Raw genomic sequence first — 10,196 nt, forward strand, 5'->3', positions numbered from 1 at the left:
ACTTTGAAAGACACAACAGTCCAGCTGAGCTGCTGCCTAGACAGAAAGAAAACTGAAATATTTAAAACTGCAGAAAATGGTAAAGCTGATAAATTATAGTGTCTTGAAAGTTAAGGGAATAAAAACAGATTTTGAAGAGATGACAGTATTTATTGGAAAAGCAGTGGAATCACATACAGGGTCCATCTCGTCACTGGAGAAAACAATGAAATTTAAATATGTGGTTTTTTTTTTCCCCAAAGTAACAATCAGAGTGCTGACCTAATGTCTTCTACCTTTATTAAATATGGTACCTCTGAGTCAGAAGCAGATACACCGAGGAGAACAGAATGGGGACCATCCTAGAGTGGGGGCCCGGTCCTAATCTGTTGGTGGCAGCGCCACTTCCTGGCAGCCACGGCCTCCTGCCCCACCTCCTCCATCTTTCCATTGGCCACGGGGTCAAAAGCACTTCAGTACCTGGACAAAACTGTGGACTCTTGTCAGTTGGGGCTGTGAGGGGCCAAGACAGGGCGCATTCTCCATTCCACCCAGCTTGCCACCTGCTCTCCAAACTAGGGTCACATTTGGGGGCTTTGTAATGCCATACCCCTGGCACTTCTAAGGACCAACATTTCTTCCAGTTGCTATGACTACCTAACAACTCTCCCCCAGACTTAGTGGGCTATGTTCATGGATAGCGCGGAGCTCAGGCGTTTCCACCCTACCGCTCCTTCTTGATGTGTTCCAGGGCCTCAGTGACAGGGGACAGCTCAAAGTGTGGCACTGGGGTCACCAGTGAAGCTTCACTTACTCCAGGTCTGGCTGTCGGTGCTGACGAGGGCTGGGAGTCCGAGCCTGCCCCATGGGCCTCTCCATCTGACCTGTCTAGTGAACTCCTCTGGGCTTCCCTCAGCACCGCGGCTGGAATCCAAGGATAAACATCGCGGGGGAGAGAGAGAAGATAGGAGGACGCTGGACTGCCTTTCCAGACAGGGCTGATGGGCATGCAGTCTGATTTGGCTGGGCCACTCCCTGGCAGAGTCCAGAGCCTGCCTGGGTCCAGCTGGAGCCTGGGAGGATGAGAGGAGGCTGACTCCGGGTGAGGAGTGGCAGCAGTCTTGAGCTGCAGCATTTTTGGGAAACAGGATCTGCTCCAGAGAGCACAGCAAGGCACAGAGCCGCTAGGAAAGGCCCTCCACGCTCTCATTGCTGACAGGTACTGAGGCAGAAATCCCAGCCCTCTCTGTCCCACTCCCAAATCCTTCTTTCAATGGCACAACAGTGAGGAAGTATCACCTTCCAGGGAGGGTGATGTCTTCAGAAAAATAATGTTTTGTAAGGAGACAAAATGGAAACCAACTTGGCTCCTTCCCTAGATGGGCATCATGCAATCCAGAGGGACTAAAGATCATTTGAATGTGATTTTGTAGAGTGTGTCGTCACGAGGAATCTTCCAAAATACAGTCTAGAGTTTCAAACTGACATTATGTCTCAGGTATTTGAAGATGTAAGCTGCACCACTGATTTAATATGCAAACGTGAGAGGACACTCAGCAGATGTAGAATAACAAATAAAGGACTCAGAATAATGCCAGATGCTCGGCAGTATATCAAAAAATGCTACCGGACAAAACAAGCATTTCTCTGGTTATTCCTACTGTTAATGTATAAAACATGCTGAATTAAATCTGACCTTTAAAAACCTGAGTAGCCATGTCTGATTGTGGTTGTTTACGTTACATAAATCTACACGACATGCATAAGTTTAAATCAAATCATTATACACGAATATTAAACTATCAAGGCGATCTCTTCATTCCGACCATTGTAGCTACAAATGGATCAGAGAGAGGGAAAAAAATAAACCTATTCCTGAGAAGCAGATTCTGTATCAGGACATTCTGGGTTGGCTTTTTCCCGACTAGAGCATTAGACAAATTCTTGTGTTCTGTTTGTTAAGGAGGCAATGCATCCTCAGGAATTGGGGAGCAGTGTGGGATAACAGTGCTCCCAGGGAAGGCTCCAGAACACAGGTGAGCTTCTGCATTGTCACCCTCCCACCACCTCGTTGACCCAGACACCTTGGAGGACACCCACAGGGTGACTGCAGATCTCCTTGCCTGGGGAACAAGAGGAGGAAGCTTCTGTCACCGGCCCACATTCCTCATGGGACAAGGAGATGAGATGGGCTTTCTCACCAGGCTCTCCCAGGTCTCACTGCCCAAGTGTGGAGCAAGGTCCCAGAGCCCTCCTCCATCACCTCAGAGAAACCGTGGCGGAGAACGGGCCACAGCTGTCCTGGTGGCCCCTGCAAGGCTGCGGAGGGGGGGGGACTTCCACTTCCTGATGCCATCTCAAAGGAGGGATTTACATAGAATGCAATGCACAGGTCTTAGGTGCTCAACTCTGTGAGAGTGGGACCTCACCTTAACCCAGGTATGACCGTTGCACCACTCTGTCAACCTCAAAGCAATTGGGTTTTGGCCTCCATCACTGTGAATCAGGTGTTGAGAGCCACAGCTTAGTTGAGATGGCGCCTGGCATTTTGCCAGAAGGAGTGGTTGGGAGGTGATGCCAGCAAGCCATTGGGATGATGGTGATTAAGTTAAGCTGTGCATAATTATGGGGACGGTGACTGATTGCTGTAACTGGATGATGCTGGATTGGGGCAAGCTGTGTCTTCAGTTGTGTATGTGGACCTCTGCTGTCCGGCAGTGGGGCGGCTCCTGCTGCCTCGGCTGCCTGCTACTTTTGAGTTCTCGCGGAGTTCCCCTGGAGTTCCTGTTGAGTTCCCGTAGGTTCTCACGGAGTTTCCGTGGAGTTCTGGAGTTCAGGCAATAAAGTAGTTCCTGTTTGAACCTACAAGTGGCTCGTGACCTCCTGGTTATTTTGTGGCCAGCCAGACTGCAGCATCGGGGACTTAACTTAATCTACATCTATCTGTTTTACAATGATGCAGCTGTAATAAAAAGTATAATCCTTTCCTCTGACCGCTTTGACTCAGCATCATGTCCACAGGTCTTCCCCTTGGAATAGGTCACTCTTGGTGTCAGTGGCTGTTTTTATCTTCCCCGAGCTATTGTTCAAGTCTTTGCCCATTTTTAATCGGGCTGTGTGTTAGTTCTTTATTGCTGTTGCAATACTTTCCCACACACTTGGGGACTTAGTAAGACCGTTGATGTTTTTTCACTAAGTCTTGGAACTTTATACAACTTGTTTCAATTTGCTTGAGACACATTTCAAGTCCTCAGCTCCATGTGGCTGCCGGTTGCCAGACTGGACAGCGAGAATTACAAGTATGTGATATTCTGCTTTTTCCTGAGAATTCCCGCCTGAGATGAGTTCTCTGTGTTGCTAACATAGGTGATTTAGAAATGTCAAAGGGGAACAGGAAAATAAATAGCCAAGGTCTCTTTGGGGGTAGACTAGTGAGTTTTTATCCTGTTGATGTTTCTATTTTTCCACAACAGTAGTCAAACTGACTCTTTCCTAGATCATAGAGTGACACTCACAGAGCAGCCAACCCAGGCAGCAAGTAGATGATTTAACCAGTGCCCCAGGGTTGAGTTTAGGTTCTTCCAGGGCATAAGACACAGTCTCACAAAAAGAAGAGCAGTTCTCTCCTGACCTTGCATGGAGCAGTTTGGTTTTCTGAGGTCTGTCCGCCAGCCTAGCCACCAGGTCACCCTGATGAGGAGTTGGCAGATGTTCTCATTGACATTGTCAATCCTGTAAGAAGAGCAATACGAGCTGCATATAATAAGGATGAACTGCTGAGTCACACCTGGGGTTGCCCCCGTTGTCATCGACTCCCAGTGACCATCTGCTTCCTAACACTGGGTTCTAATTGGCCTCTCTCTATTTTATTTATTTGTCTAAAAATTGATAGATTTCAGCAGTGAAGTCATCCAGTCCTGAAGTTTTCTTTTTTGAGAGCTATTTTCTTATTGATTCCATCTTGCTATTTGTTACTGGTCTTGTTGACTTTTTTATGCCATCATAGTTTAAGTGAGGGGGGGGGAATAGGTTGTGCCCAGAAACGTGTTGATTTCTTCTAGGTTTTCCAATTTGTTGGTACATAGTTGTTTGTGATACTTTCTAATGCTTCTTTGTATTTCTGTGGTTTTAGGTATAATGTCTCTTTTTTCATCTTCAATTTATTTATTTGGGATCTTCTCTGCTTTTTCATTAGTTAGTTTATTTAAGAATCTGTGAATTTTTTTTTTTTTTTCAAAAATCAACTCTGTCCCATTACTCATTTGTATGATTCTATTCTCCATTTCGTTTACTTCTACTCTAAGGCTTGTTATTTCTTTTGTTCTAAGTTTGGGTTTTGCCTGCTCTTGCTTTTCTAAGTGTTGAGATACATCACTTAGATTGCGTATTTAAAATGTTTCTATTTTTTGATGTAGTTGTTTATTCCTATAAACTTTTGCCTTAGTACTGCCTTTGCTGTATCCCATGAGTTTAAGTATGTTGTTTATTCATTTCCATTTATTCTGAGAAATGTCTTCATTTCCGTTTTGAGTTCTTCAGTAATCCATTGTTCATTTTTAAACTATTCCAAAGGATTATACTGAAGGAAACCCTTCCAGATTCATTCTGTGAAACCAGAATTGCCTGATGCCAAAACCAGACAAAGACACAACAAAAGAGAAATGCATAGAACAATATCCCCAATGAACACAAATGCAAAAATTCTCAAAATCCTAGCAAATCAGATTCTACAACACATCAGAAGGTTCATTCACAATGATCAAGTTCTTTTCCTAGGGATAGAAGTGTTCATGTTATTCAACATATGCTCATCAACAAATGTGATACATCACATCAGCAGAATGAAGAATAGAGGTCATATCCTCTTAATATATGCAGAGAAGCATTGGGAAAAAATCTAACATCCCTCCAAGATGAAAGTCTGAAACAACTTAAGTACAGAAGGATTGCACCTTCACACATAACGTGGCAGACCAACAGCCAAGGCATACTGAACAGGGAAAGTTGAAAGCATTTCCTCTAAGATCTGGGACAAAGCTGGCTGTCCACTCCCTGTGCTCTTATTCAATATAGTACTGGGCTTCTTAGCCAGGGCAATTTAGCAAAAGAAAAAAATAACAGACACAGAACTAGGAAGGGAGGAAGTCAAGTTATCTCTATTTGCAGAAGAGATGATACTAAATATAGATGAACCCAAAGACTCTGCCAAATGTCAGAATCACAAAGAAACTGAGTAATGTTTCTGGGTACAAAGCCCACAGACAAAAATCAGTAATATTTTCATGCACCAATAATGAGAATGTTAAGAAAGAAATTATGAAAGAAATTTCATTCAGTGTCTACTGCAAATAAATAAGATAAAATGAAATATCTTGAAACATTTTAACTAAGGGAGAGTGAAAGACCTCTACAATGAAAATTTTAAAAATCAGGTGAAAAAAATTGAAAACACGCGAGTGTGTGCACACACACACACACACACACACACACACATGCATGCTGAAAGACCTTCCATGTTCATGGATTGGAAGAACTGATATTGTTAAATGTCCATACTACTCAAAAGTGATTTACAGATTCAATGAAATCTTTTATCAAACTATCAATGACACTCTTCAGAAAACTAGAACAAGCCGTCACAGAATTCACAGGAGGTACAAAAGACTCTGATAGTCAAAGAAATTTTGAACAAAAAGAAAAAGGCTTGAGGCATCACAATACCTAATTTAAAAATATACTGCAGGGCTGTAGTAACCCAAATCGCATGGTCCTGACCCAAATTCAGACACACAGACCAATGGAACAGAATAGAGATCCCAGAAACCAATCCACGCATCCGTAACCAACCAATTTATGATAAAGGTACCCAAACATACACCTCAAAGAGGACAGTCTCTAAAGAAGTGGTTTCAGGAAAACTGGATATCCATACGTAGAAAACTGAATCTGATCTCTGTCTGTCCCTCTCCTCAGAAACTCTGTACAAATGCCTATTATCAAAAGACACACATACACACACACAAACAAACTACAACAAAAGAAAACACTGGCCAGGATATGGAACAAAAGAAATTCAGATATACAGTTGGTAGGAAAGTAAATCAGACTGTCACTATGGAAAACTGTGTGGGCTGTCCTCAAAAAAACAAAAATCTATCTACCATATGACCTAACTTTCCAACTTCTGCATACATATTCAAGGTAAATTAAATCAGCATATCAAAGCAATACCTGCGTGCCCATGTTTCTTTGTGGTACCCTTTACAATCACTAAGGTATGAAATCAACCTAAGTAACCATCAGTAGATGAATGGATAAAGCAAATGTGGTATATATACAGAATTCAGTCATAAAAAGAATAAAATCCTGCCATTTGTGGCAAATGAATGGAACTGGAGGACATTGTGTTAAGTGAAATAAGATAAGGTACCATCACATATTCTGCCTTGGGTGTAAAATTGAATTTTAAAAAAAAAGGCTGACCTTTGTGTAGAATAATGTTCACTAGGGATTAGAAAGTGGGGGTAGTGGATAAAGGGAGGTTGGATTTGATCAGTGTGTGCTGTATGCATATATTATAGTATTGTATTGAACCAAATTAACATGTCCAGCCAATCCATGTTAGTGAAAAATAAAAATTTTTAAATAAAAATAAATTAATTGATAATTTGTGAGGTCAATTTTAGTTGAAATCTATCCATTCATACATAAACAAATACATAAACATGTCTATATACATATGCATTCATATAAATGTAATGGTGTGTGTGTGTGTGTGTGTGTGTGTGTGTGTATCTGGCACATCTCTGTATGTGTGCATGTGTATATAAATGAGTCTTAGATTCACATACCTAAATATGGCCATCCAACATACAAGAATCTTTCTTTTCCTGGCTCTTGTTATTAGCATAGTTACTCTCTATAGAGATGATCTTTTCTATTATTTTGTAAGACCTGCATCCCTGCAATTAGATTCTGGGACTGATTTTCAGCACAGTCAACCCATCTGTGGTAGGAGACGAGGAGTTTCATAAATTCCATTATAGAAACACTCTGGTTTGGGGTATTTAGAATCAGGATTAATGTTCATCCACCTTCATAATGGTTAATTTGAATTGTCAAATTGACTGGATTAAGAGATGCTGAGGATTAAGAGGCATATAGGTGTGCCCATGAAGGTGTGTCTAGGAATGATTGGCATGTGTGATAGCCAACTGAAATGGAGACCCTCCCTAAGTGGGGGGGGCAGTACTGCCCAGTAGGATGCTGGCTTGGATGGGATAAAGTTGAAAGAACAAGGAAGCAGCCTCAGATGCAAGCTTGATTTTTCTTGACCTGGGTCTTGATTGCTGCTGCAATCTTCTAAGGATATGGAGCTCTCCGTTCTTCACTCTTCCCGAGCAGACTCCGCCAGTGATTCTCCAGAAGCCTTTGGTCTTGGACTAGGGTAGCACCGTTGACCCTTCTTGTTCTGGAACTTTAGCCTCTTGGAGGGCACAGCTATTTGTTCTTCCTGCTCTCTAGCCTATGGCCGCCATTCTGGATCATCCAGTTTCTGGTCTCATAAACCAACCGAATAAGTCCCTTTTTTATAAATATACTTCCAGTTTATTTGGTTCCTCTAGATAACCCTGATTAATACAACCTTGGTTTATTTTATTTTTTCAGGGCTTCCAAAATTGTAACAACAGCCACCAAACTGCATAATCTTTTATTTAAGAACGCCCTCTTATGATTGAGATGTGATTGTGCAGCTCAACGTCTCTTCTAGGCTAGAGGGCTTATTAAAACTCTGCATTCCCAGAGTACTCATTGTGTATTTTGAGGGGGCTACATAATTTTCATATGTAAGAGGTCCTCTGGAGCGTTAATGCTGCTTGGTCAAGGATCATACTCTGAGTACGACTGACACAACAATGCTTCACATTCTACCCATTCCTTATCTCAGCCTTCCATAAGTGAGAAATTGTGTAATTGTGATACTACCCAAGAATTTCTAAGGAGCATTATCACATGTACCACTGAATTGTCATAGAAATAAACGTGTCCATCAGCTCTTCATTCATTGATCACAGTGGCCCCGTGAGCATGAGCGGGTTTTGTTCTTTTAGAATGCTCAGACGTGAATGCAGAATGAATGCTGTTGATTTCCTGCCATGGCTTAGAGAAGGTCCGAGGCAGGACACAGGCGATAAGCAGCCCTGGCCTGAGATGAGGCCTTACCTAATTCACCTGGGTGAAGCTGGTTAGGCCCGCTGGTCAGGTGTGGCAGCAGGGTCTGGGGTTAAGAGGTGAGGCAGAGAGGATTTTGATAGATGGTCAATGGCATCTGTGCAATTTGGATCCTTGGTTTTATTCTTAAGAGTATTATAAATATTTTTACAGCATAGTCTTTTTTAGACATTTTACTAAAGAGAAATTTGTTATGAAGAAAGGTGGGATCACAAATCTCACATTAAATAAACGGAACATGTTTGGTTTTGAGGATTGTAAAAAAAGCAGGGAAAATATATACAATTTTTAAAAAACTGATCTAAAATTTCAAATGTATTTTTGATCTCTTATAGTGCATTGGTATAAAAATAAAATTGGCTAGACTGTATATAATAAGAAAATACTGGATGAGAAAGATGTAATCTTCAATATTCTATAAATAAGATAACGCACAACTTTTGGCAATCTTTTTTTCTCTTAGTATGGGTAAAAATTTTGATAACTTGAGCTTTTTAATTGTAAGGATGAATAGTATAACCATACGAGGTGATATATTTAATATGCTGTGCTCATTCCTTCATTACCTAGTGGGTCTTTAAGGAGTGAGTCTATTGGTCAAGGCTATCATTGGTGAAGTTGAACATTGCTAAGGTGAGGTGACGGTTGTCCCCTGCATTAGCTCCTGTGAAGCTTGATTGACGTGGGGCAATGGTGGGAGGTGGAGCTTTTGGAGGGCCATTAGTTCCAAAGAGATATTCATGGCTTTCTCACATGACTTCTTGCACTTGTGGGGATGGATTCATTTACCGCAAAAGGGTGATTGTAAAGCATGGCCACCTCTGTTTTGTCATTTGGGCACACATCTACTTCCCTTTTACTTTGCAGCAAGAGGCCGTCTCTAGAAGCAGCCACCTGAACTTGGACTTGCAGCCTCCAGAACTGTGTGCCAATGTAAACCTCTTTTCTTTATGTGTTACTCAGTCTTGGGTATTCTATTATAACAACAGAAAAATGGACTAAGGCAAGCTACGTGTAAATCAGCCTGTAGTTAAAGAATTATAGCTACTCTTTAATAGTATTCTTGAGAGATTGAACCCCAATAATTTTAGAGGATAATAAATATTTCTAAAAATAAATGTTATGTATCAGTTTATTGAGCTGATATTACTGATTCACAACCAGTAGGATGTGAGATATGAAGATTTTTTCCCTACTCTTAGTATTTGTTATTTAATTTATCTTTACTATAAATGAACTCTCTGGATCCTGGAACCAAGATTGATATTTAGGAAGAACTCCAAATTTTTTTTTTTTACTTGATCCATTCACTCCTAAATAGAAAAAGCATAGAAAATTAGATTATAATTGCCAGATAATAATCATTAAGTGATAATCTCTAATGATGTAATCAACTGGCTCTAAATATGCTGAATGTATCTCCATGGTAGTGTATAGCCTTTAACAAAACAAATCATTCCATCAAAAAGCCACTGTTTTATTTTTTATATGTATCTATTAACTCCTTTTAATAGATGCTAGAACACGTATCTATGTGCTCAAACTTGAAGAAGAGAACTAACACCGTTTCGCCTTCCTGGAGTTCCTGGGCTAGCACTAACCCATGAGCACTAATTAGGAGACAATCATGATGTGTGCCCAGCCGGGTGCACACACAGCAATGGGAAAGAGGTACAGGGCAGGCCGTCTAGTCTGCCAAGGGCATGGTGGACAGGCACGGACACATGAGGTGTCTGAGGTGAATCCTGAAAGATACCTGGATGTTAGCCAGACCAAGACTTCGGGGGAGGGAGGAAGGGGAGAGAAGACTTTCTGGGAAGAGGTGACTTAAATAGTGGGAGGATGCCGGGAATTGAGAATGGCTTAATTTTGCTGGATTCCACAGTGGGAGGCAGGAGTAGGGGTGACTGGTGAGGGAGCCCAGAGGGTTCCGATCCCCTGGTCTAGGTGCACCCACCTTATCCTGGAGGCAAGAGGCTTCTTGG

This window comes from Ictidomys tridecemlineatus, chromosome 2 (assembly GCF_052094955.1).
Source record: "Ictidomys tridecemlineatus isolate mIctTri1 chromosome 2, mIctTri1.hap1, whole genome shotgun sequence".
NCBI classification, from domain to species: Eukaryota; Metazoa; Chordata; class Mammalia; order Rodentia; family Sciuridae; genus Ictidomys; species Ictidomys tridecemlineatus.